The following is an 11,539-nucleotide window of genomic DNA, read 5'->3' as shown; positions in this document are numbered from 1 at the left end:
GCCTCCTGCCTTGATTACTTATCTGATCTTAAGTCTTATTTAAAATGCCATGAATTATTTTCAATATGTTTTCATAGATTTGTGTTTATTCTCCATAAATTTGAAACATTTTAACAGCCTAGCTTGTATACTATACTTTGAGCGCTGCACATAAACCATTTCTAAATTTAACAAAGAATCCACCTCACTTGTGACATCTAACCCCTTAATCAAAGCATTCAACTATGGTTTAGGGTCAGATTTATCTGAACGTCATTTAACCCCAACAAATCTGTCATCTAATTGAAGATCTTCATGATATAAATATGTGGGAACATCAAATATGATAATCTAGGTGCATGTCTGCCTTCCATCTGGTCCCTCCATAATAACACCTTCAGAACCACAAGTGGGTAAGAAATCTAACAGTATCATTGATCTTGACAGACACATAAGATCTATATCTTCCTTGAACGAAACCTTAAAACTCTTGTGGTATCTATAGAGTCGTACGTACTGCCCCCTGTAGCTTCTGGTGAAACTCCAGATGTACTGTAAATGGGGAAATATGGCCTCAACCTACCCAAAGATCACTGTGTCTCTAGCTCTCAGCCTCCAGAGTTAATTCTCTCCATTTCCTCGTCATGCCTATCACTCAGGCGAGGAGGATAACTAACCCTTTAACACTTTGTTATCAGTGTTTTCCCCCTTTCCTCTCACCAGAGATACTTTTACCCTTTGTGTTCATCACCCCGATACCATCTCGAAGCTTCGTTCATCCCCCTTTGGGCACCCGGGACCATCATTCCTGGTCTTAGTTGATGAATTTTGACAATAGTGTTATTATTACCCCTCGATTTTCTTGTCTTAAGACTTGGTATGAAGTGGTCTCTAACCCCTTCCAATTCTAATTCAATGCCTTGCCCAAGTTATGGGGACACTTGGAGGACAAGGTACGTCATGTCAAAACCCAGACTCAATCATCAACTTTACAGTTGAAAGGAATCCATTAATATCTCGATCGTCAACGTTTGACAACTTCAACATATATTCTGAATTTACTATATACTCCCTACTTGGGCCTAAAACTTTATTTCTGATCACAACTCCAGCCCAGTGTTATGGGATATAGAGAAACGCATGAGGAACTGCAGACGAAGAAGCCCTGGAGAAAGTAAGAATCCAACCCAAGATAAACACACCTTTTGAATCAACGCTCACGTTTATTGAATTTAAAAAAGAAATCTTGTTGCTACTTAGGGTTGCTTTGGTCTTGCATTGCTTCAAGAGGGCTGCCAGCAGCAGTGGTCTAGGTGTGGCAATGGTCAAATCATGAGATAAATGACCCCCACCTTAGTGACAGCTCTAACTACATGGTTTGGCCAGACACAACGCCTCCCCCCACCACTTCTACCATCTTTGACCAAACTTAAAACTCCTTTACCCACAGTATGGCTGGCTCCACCGGTATTATAACCACCTGGGACCATCAGCCAATTTTCTTGGATTTGGATGAATTTTCCTTTTTTTCTCGAAGCGTTTGTCACCGTGTCCGGGAATTTAACCTTTACATAGAGGCTCCAGTTTTCGCTCTAGTATCTAGTTCGCCAAATAACGTCTTTATAAATGAGGTCCATTACAAAGTAAAGCATCATAAGTGGATCCAATGAAGTCCATTACAAAGTAAAGCATCATAAGTGGATCCAATGAAGTCCATTACAAAGTAAAGCATCATAAGTGGATCCAATGAAGTCCATTACAAAGTAAAGCATCATAAGTGGATCCAATGGAGTCCATTACAAAGTAAAGCATCATAAGTGGATCCAATGAAGTCCATTACAAAGTAAAGCATCATAAGTGGATCCAATGAAGTCCATTACAAAGTAAAGCATCATAAGTGGATCCAATGAAGTCCATTACAAAGTAAAGCATCATAAGTGGATCCAATGGAGTCCATTACAAAGTAAAGCATCATAAGTGGAGGCAGCCAAGATACTTCTCCGTGGTGGGGCTCGCTACGTGGTTGGTGGATGTGGTCCTCCTCCACATGGTAACAGTGGTTGACCTCGTCTACGTCAACACAATATGAGGTCAAAAAAATTCACGAAATCCATTTCGTGTCCATACCAACATTAACCACATTCCATTTCCTCCACTGGGTATTCCACCTCCATAACAACACAGCCAAATTCCACTCCATACATCTCTTCCATGTCTGGGTATTCCACCTCCATATCTACACAGCCAAATGCCACTCCATCCATCACTTCCACGTCTGGGTTTTCCACCTCCATGTCCACACAGCCATAGCCCATGTCAAATACATGGACATATCCAAATTCCATCACCTGGACAAAGGAGAATCGTCCTACCTCTTGGTGAACATTATTATATTGAAGTGTTTGATGAAAGGTTGAGGGAGCTTGCAAGGCGAAGAAGAGATGTTCACTCTTGTTGTCTTACCTATGTTGTACATTCAGCAATTTGAGTGGTGGCAATCCAGTTTCAAGTATCATATGGATTTTGACTTCGTCAACTCTGGTGCTTTTCTTAGCACTGTATTCCAACCCTTAACTAGCTTATGTGTGGTCTAAGCTGGCTTATGCCTCCTGCCTTGATTACTTATCTGATCTTAAGTCTTATTTAAAATGCCATGAATTATTTTCAATATGTTTTCATAGATTTGTGTTTATTCTCCATAGATTTGAAACATTTTAACAGCCTAGCTTGTATACTATACTTTGAGCGCTGCACATAAACCATTTCTAAATTTAACAAAGAATCCACCTCACTTGTGACATCTAACCCCTTAATCAAAGCATTCAACTATGGTTTAGGGTCAGATTTATCTGAACGTCATTTAACCCCAACAAATCTGTCATCTAATTGAAGATCTTCATGATATAAATATGTGGGAACATCAAATATGATAATCTAGGTGCATGTCTGCCTTCCATCTGGTCCCTCCATAATAACACCTTCAGAACCACAAGTGGGTAAGAAATCTAACAGTATCATTGATCTTGACAGACACATAAGATCTATATCTTCCTTGAACGAAACCTTAAAACTCTTGTGGTATCTATAGAGTCGTACGTACTGCCCCCTGTAGCTTCTGGTGAAACTCCAGATGTACTGTAAATGGGGAAATATGGCCTCAACCTACCCAAAGATCACTGTGTCTCTAGCTCTCAGCCTCCAGAGTTAATTCTCTCCATTTCCTCGTCATGCCTATCACTCAGGCGAGGAGGATAACTAACCCTTTAACACTTTGTTATCAGTGTTTTCCCCCTTTCCTCTCACCAGAGATACTTTTACCCTTTGTGTTCATCACCCCGATACCATCTCGAAGCTTCGTTCATCCCCCTTTGGGCACCCGGGACCATCATTCATGGTCTTAGTTGATGAATTTTGACAATAGTGTTATTATTACCCCTCGATTTTCTCGTCTTAAGACTTGGTATGAAGTGGTTTCTAACCCCCTCCAATTCTAATTCAAAGCCTTGCCCAAGTTATGGGGACACTTGGAGGAAGAGGTACGTCATTTCAAAAACCCAGACTCAATAATCAACTTTTCAGTTAAGGAATCCATTAATATCACGATCGTCAACATTTGACAACTTCAGTACATATTCTGAACTTACTATTCCTCGCTACTTGGGCCTACAACTTTATTTCTAAGCACAACACCAGCCCAATGATATGAGATATAGACAAACGCATGTGGAACTGCAGACGAAGAAGCCCTGGAGAAAGTAGGAATCCAACCCTAGATAAACACACCTTTTGAATCAACGCTCACGTTTATTGAAATTAAAAAAGAAATCTTGTTGCTACTTAGCGTTGTTTTGGTCTTGCTTTGCTTCAAGAGGGCTGCCAGCAGCGGTGGTCGAAGTGTGGCAATGGTCAAATCATTAGATAAATGACTCCCACCTGAATGACAGCTGTAACTTCATGGTTTGGTCAGCCACAATACCTCCCCCACCACTTCCACCATCTTTGACCAAACTTAAAACTCCTTTACCCCCAGTATGGCTGGCTCCATCGGTATTATTTCCATTTGGAACCATCAGCCAATTTTCTTGAGTTTGGATGAAGTTTCTTTTTTTTCCGAAGCGTTTGTCACCGTTGCCGGGAATTTAACCCTTACATGGGAGCTCCGGTTGTCGCTGTGGTATTTAGTTCGCCAAATAACTTCTTTATAAATGAAGTCCATTACAAAGTAAAGCATCATAAGTGGATCCAATGAAGTCCATTACAAAGTAAAGCATCATAAGTGGATCCAATGAAGTCCATTACAAAGTAAAGGATCATACGTGGATGCAGCCAGGATACTTCTCCGTGGTGGGGCTTGCTACGTGGTTGGTGGATGTGGCCCTCCCCGCCACATGGTCACAGTGGTTGACCTAGTTTACATCAACACATTACGAGGTCAACCTTCACCAAATCCATATGGCGTTCATACCAGCTTCACCCATATTCCATTTCCTCCAATTCCACTTCTGGGTATTCCACCTCCATATCCACACAGCCAAATTCCACTCCATCCATGACTTCCACGTCCGGGTATTCCACCAATTCCACTCCATCCATCTCTTCAACGTCTGGGTATTCCACCTCCATATCCACACAGCCAAATTCCACTCCATCCATTACTTCCACGTCTGGGTATTCCACTTCCATGTCCACACAGCCATAGCCCATGTCAAATACATGGACATATTCAAATTCCATCTCCTGGACAAAGGAGGATCGTCCTACCTCCTTGGTGAACATTATTATATTGAAGTGTTCGAGGAAAGGTTGAGGGAGCTTGCAAGGCGGAGCAGAGATGTTCACTCGACAGAGGTCACAGCTCAAATGATGCTCTCGGTCCCGGCTCCCGCCCTTATATAACCTGGGAACTGATCATATCCTAGCATAGCTTAATATAGTGAAGTCTAATATAGTGAAGTTAATACTTTAATACAGTTAAGTTTATTTCTCAATAGTTTAATACATGTGCCTCACAACAGTTCCTTCACCCGTACAATGTCCCGTCACAGAACACAAGGATTGTCATTATAATTCGTTTTTATCAGCAAAAATTAGATGAAAGTGACTAAAGATAAGTGGTTTAATATGTTATGTGTGTTCTCTGTCATAATCAAGATGGCCATCTACCCTGATGTGTAAAGAAAGCATATCAATTTTGCCGAGGCTGTGGTGAAGATAAGAACACAATGATATGATAATGTGGTCATACAATGGTGTAGTCAAGATGTTGTGTTAGAACTATGTAGTGAAGATGGGAGTGTAGTGAAGAGGAGGATTTAGTGAAAATATATATGTTTCTTCAGGCTGAGCCATTCCATATTTCTTTTTTTTTTTTTTTTTTTTGCTTTGTCGCCGTCTCCCGCGTTTGCGAGGTAGCGCAAGGAAACAGACGAAAGAAATGGCCCAACCCACCCCCATACACATGTATATACATACGTCCACACACGCAAATATACATACCTCCACAGCTTTCAATGGTTTACCCCAGACGCCTCACATGCCCTGATTTAATCCACTGACAGCACGTCAACCCCGGCATACCACACCGCTCCAACCCACTCTATTCCTTGCCCTCCTTTCACCCTCCTGCATGTTCAGGCCCCGATCACACAAAATCTTTTTCACTCCATCTTTCCACCTCCAATTTGGTCTCCCTCTTCTCCTCGTTCCCTCCACCTCCGACATATATATCCTCTTGGTCAATCTTTCCTCACTCATTCTCTCCATGTGCCCAAACCATTTCAAAACACCCTCTTCTGCTCTCTCAACCACGCTCTTTTTATTTCCACACATCTCTCTTACCCTTACGTTACTTACTCGATCAAACCACCTTACACCACACATTGTCCTCAAACATCTCATTTCCAGCACATCCATCCTCCTGCGCACAACTCTATCCATAGCCCACGCCTCGCAACCATACAACATTGTTGGAACCACTATTCCCTCAAACATACCCATTTTTGCTTTCCGAGATAATGCTCTCGACTTCCACACATTCTTCAAGGCTCCCAGAATTTTCGCCCCCTCCCCTACCCTATGATCCACTTCCGCTTCCATGGTTCCATCCATATAGATGAATATATCTATAATCTAATTGCGGTAAATTACCATATGACTTTAACGGCACCAGCCAGCAGGAAAAATGTCGGATATAGGAGTGACTGAATATTTTGTCGGGTACAGAAATAATTGAATATTTGGTACGATCGATCAAAATACTCTTTATAGGCAAATAATTTCTGATTTCTCAAATGATTTTTTCCACCTGTTGGAACTGGTTAGAGTAATTAAAGATATGAAAACCGATGGAAAAGTTTAGTTTAACGCTTTTACGAATGTCTTGCTGCGTGTTTGGGAAGAGCAGTAAACTACAGGAATATATTGGTCTAATGTCCCCTGCTCGTCCAACAGCAGATATTGTATGGTCTGAGACATTATTTTTGGTGGAGGTGGATTCTCTCCGGCATTGCGTAAATCATTTCCACAAACTTGCGCCATTTTGCACAGATACAGATCCGATATGATGCATTTCCCAGCTCTGTTACGTTATGGACCCTAGTCATCCTAGCCTAGCCTCGCCTAAATAAAAAGGTGTGGAATAATGTGCAACATTTCTCCTTCATTACAAGTGATAATAAACCTAGGCTATACAGCAACCAGGAACGTCCATATTTGTCTAACTTCTCACATGTCTGTGTCATCTGTCTGCAAACATGTCGACCATTACCATGAGGGCAATTGCGGCTTTTGATTTTGAATATCACACGTTTCCTCTCTGCCGTGAGATCTTCATACTTAAATAATATGGTGGGCCGTAAGAAATATATGTCCATCGAAGGTCAACTATATGGCTCAGTTCCATCATCAGTTTCTAAGAAAAATGAAAAGATAAGTTCCCACTGAGATTCGAACTCGGATTGCTGGATCCAAAGTCCAGAGTGCTAACCCTTACACCATTGGACCTGATAAGAAAAGATGTGATTTCATCTAAATGTTTTACATATAATCAACCAGAGGCCATTCCTCCCTCCCTGCCTGCAGGGGTCAAGGTTTTCTAGAAGGTTCTCGAAGATTCTGGTAAGATCATTACCTTTGAGAGGTCGTCGTTAGGTGACAGTCAGGTTCACTCTATGGTTGGTGTTTGTAGTTGGTTGTCCGAGGATGTTGTTATACTTGATCAATTTTGTAATTGTTGACTTTCAGGTAGGAAGGACTCATTTACGATGCATCCTTGTACTCACAACAACCTTATGAGTCACTTCAAGATTTATCTTCACTACAACTTTATCTTCACTACACCATTAAGGTTGAAGTCAATGGTCACATTCACTACAATCTCAACACGACTGGTCTTATACCTAACCCATATTATCACTACATCCATGTACATGTATTTCTTGCAGAATAACGCACATATCAATGATTTCTGTGAAAGTTGACATATACAGCCTTACGTATCTATCGATCTATCTAATATCTGTTTTTTACCTATCTATCTGTCTATCTATCTATCTTTCTAAATCAGAAAGTCAACAATAATATCATTAATGATACGTATAACTACGTCCTCTCAATGGCAGTTCCTACCCAGAATCTTCGAGAACCTTCTAGAAAACCTTGAACCCTGCAGGCAGGGAGGGAGGAATGGCCTCTGGTTGATTATATGTAAAACATTTAGATGAAATCACATCTTTTCTTATCAGGTCCCATGGTGTAACGGTTAGCACTCTGGACTCTGGATCCAGCAATCCGAGTTCGAATCTCGGTGGGACCTCATCTTTTCAGTTTTCTTCGATACAGATAATAACCGCATTATTCTATATATTATATATACGTACTTATGTATACATATATATGTATATATAAACATATATATGGAATAATGTGGTTTTATCAATAGCCAGAGACCATTCCTCCCTCCTTGCCTGCAGAGTTCATAGTTTTCTGGAAGGTTCTAGAAGATTCTGGTGAGATAATTGCCATTGAGAGGACATTGTTACACTTCATTATCATTAGTTTCATTATTGTCGACTTTAAGATATATAGAGAGATAAATACATAGATAGATGGACAGATAGATAGATAGATAGATAAATAATTAGATAGATAGATATAGAGATACTTAGATAGGTATATAGATAGATAAGTTTCATCAATACTGTATCTTACGCCATCTCCTGTTGCTGGACATATGTTCAACCAACATTGGGAAAACCTCCAGTAGACCTTAATGTAAAGCAAGATAATAACAAAACCTGCAATAAAAGAATACGATCAACTCCCCAGTGCAGAAATATTGTGACCAGAAAGTCTTCTAGCAAGATGTCAGACGCTTCCACGGGAATCACAAACATAACATTAAATATCTGAAAGTCAACAATAACAAAACTAATGATGATAATGAAACTATAACAAGAAAAATGATAAACATATGGAAAATAGTGCTCTAGATTATGCCTCTAGAAAACAAACTTTAACGAAAACTGTGAAAAGAAATACCCATCTGGCTGATACGACACAGTAAAAGAACCATCCCACAACCAACTCTAAACTGAACCTGACTGTCCCCTAAAAACGTCCTCTCAATGGTATTTATCTTACCAGAATCTCGTAGAACTTTCCAGAAAATCAAGAACTCTGCAGGCAAGGAGGGAGGAATGGCCTCTGGCTGCTGATGATAACCACATTATTCTATATATATACTTTTACCTACAACCGAAGGTTGACCGGCCAGCCCAAGTGGCTACAGAGGTTGTATCCATGAAAGAAACGGACCCACCAGCAGACGAATTCGGTTGGCAGGTTGTATGGAAGAAGAGGAAAAAGAAGGTTGCCCAACCAGCCCAACCAGAAGGGTGTAGCAAAGAAACGAAAGAAGGCTGCCCAACCAACCTGGGTGGTAGTAAGGATGGCTGCTCCACAACCCCAGGTCGTTAGGCAGACTGTAGCCATGGAAGAAAGGAAGGCTGCTCGTCCACCAGCCCAGGTACCGAGTGAGCGTGTAGCTATGCTGGCTGACCCACCAGCCCGGGTAGATAGCTACGCCCAGATGGCTATGTCGGGTGCAGCAAATAAGTAAACCCCACAACTACTCCACGAGGTTTGCAAGCCTGCACCCAAAAAGATGAAGACGAAGGTTGCCACACTACCCAATGCACCACAACATGTCTAGAAAGGGAAAAGGTGGACAGAATCGCTGGAGGTCCCACTCCAACAACAAAATCACCTTAGGAGCCAAGATCCACCCATTATTGAAAATATATATATATATATATATATATATATATATATATATATATATATATATATATATATATATATATATATATATATATATATATATATATATATATATATATATATATATATATATATATATATATATATATATATATAAACTACATTGCATCTTACATATAAATAGAATCATCAAGCTTCACTATATTAACTTTACTATATTTGAATATAAACAAGGTCTAACCGAGGTTACTTGGTTGAGCAAGACGGGAGAATATCATCAAATGGGCCTCCAGCCCTGGGTTGAAATTGTCGTTCTGACGTATTTCGAGTTCAGTACTGATACAGGACCATTGAATATAGAACTATCTTGTTAGTCTGTGTAACTCGGCCTGACCCAGTCCACGTCTTCAATGGCCTTCTGTTACTACAAACAGGATTACAAAGGAAAGGCTTCCTTTGTTAGTTTCATGAATACCTTCGTTCAAATGAAGGGAAAGACTATTACTATGAAGCGGTACCTTATCAGCAGGAAAGAGCTGCAGCAACGGTATGAAAGTTACTGCAAGATACATAACGAGCCCGTGGCTTCCAACGTAAACATCGGCCGCCATTTGGGTTCCCTCGGCATCATGTGTGACACCAAGATTGGACCCGTTGGGAAACAGGAACGATACTATTCTGGTATCATGTGGCTCGATGGCGCAGGATCACCAACTGAAATGCAAAGAAAATGGAGAAAGCCGCCCAAACGTATCATGAAGGCCGTGCAAGAGAAGATCGAGAGGAATCGGTTGAGAGACGATATCGCTCACAGTATATTGAAATTTATGCCCAAGACTTCCCCTGATCTCCAGACACAGCCAGTCACAGAGACCACCAGCCCCGCTCCCCAGACACAGCCAGTCACAGAGACCACCAGCCCCGCTTCCCAGACACAGCCAGTCACAGAGACCATCAGCCCCGCTCTCCAGACACAGCCAGTCACAGAGACCACCAGCCCCGCTTCCCAGACACAGCCAGTCACAGAGACCACCAGCCCCGCTCTCCAGACACAGCCAGTCACAGAGACCACCAGCCCCGCTCCCCAGACACAGCCAGTCACAGAGGCCACCAGTCCCGCTCTCCAGACACAGCCAGTCACAGAGACCACCAGCCCCGTCCCCCACACAGAGCCACAAGATCCTGATATTAAGGAAGCAAATGAATTTCTCGATGATTTTTTGCTTTCACTGGAGAAGAACTGATGAGTTCCTTATAGACAAGACAAAATGTTAAAAAAGGAATCTATATATCTATATAAGTTCACTTATGGAGTGAGATCTTTGACGGAGCTGTGCTGCCTATAGCACAGCCTACCAAAGGGTGATCTTTGCTGTCGTGCAGTAATCTCATGAGGGCGGAGTCCGGCTGCACTTTCTTTAACGAGGAAAAGATCTCTGCACTAATAGACAACTGTCCTAGCAACACTTATATGAGATGAATAGATGAATGCTCTAATTATAGAAGATATACAAGTGTTAGAAGGACTGACAAGTATATACATTTGGTTAGCCAATCTTCATATGGCTGGGGCTATTCTTCCCTCTGACTGATTCATTTTTCAAGATTAAGGAAAGTTATAATAAAAATATTGTATTGAGTTTCTCCGTTGGCGTCAGGGTAAACACCCATCCCCCCCGAAGCTTGGTTACCTTTCCGTGGTGGGGGGGACTTCATGGATTGGGCAGTAGCAACCATCGTTGGTTGCTTCTGTTCAATCCATGAACGAAAAACCAAGCATCTTGAACGTAATTGTCGTATAAATTCACTTGATGTCAAAACTGACGCGAAAGCGGTTGTCTCAATTTTGTCAGAAATGTTTGTGCGTTTCGGCCTGATGGCGGGAGTCGGTTTGGCGCTGTGGTCATGAGGGAATACGAGGAAGATTGGCAACCGTCCCAGAAGTAGCTACAGTGAGGCCCAGCAGCTGTCCCTAATACTGTGGAAGGCACTCATGTAAGGTGTGCAGTGAGGCGCACCAGTAACAAGGGAAACGGACAACCAAAACAGCAATCTTGATCATCAGGAGGCTATCCAATGCTCAGAGTAGATAAGGACGATTATTGTATGGCTTCGCTCAGAGGATGAAAATCTTAGCCGTGAAAATCAACGTCAAATAACTAGTAGTTAGTGGTAGTGAAGTGGAATTACCACATTTCTGTGGTCTTAATAGTAAAACGAAACTTTTCGTTTTCTCCATCAATCTAGAGGTGTTGTAGACCACCATCCTTAAGGTTGTAAG

General features: G+C 41.6%; 1 non-coding gene across 1 annotated transcript; it reads left to right on the top strand.

Moving 5' to 3' along the window:
* Positions 1-7,720: 7,720 nt before the first annotated feature.
* On the top strand, positions 7,721-7,792 carry TRNAQ-CUG (transfer RNA glutamine (anticodon CUG)). The gene has a single exon. It is a non-coding gene; the product is annotated as a tRNA-Gln (tRNA).
* The last annotated feature ends 3,747 nt before the right edge of the window (positions 7,793-11,539 follow it).

This window comes from Panulirus ornatus, chromosome 60 (assembly GCF_036320965.1).
Source record: "Panulirus ornatus isolate Po-2019 chromosome 60, ASM3632096v1, whole genome shotgun sequence".
NCBI lineage: Eukaryota > Metazoa > Arthropoda > Malacostraca > Decapoda > Palinuridae > Panulirus > Panulirus ornatus.
This window is presented reverse-complemented; position numbering and strand designations above follow the sequence as displayed.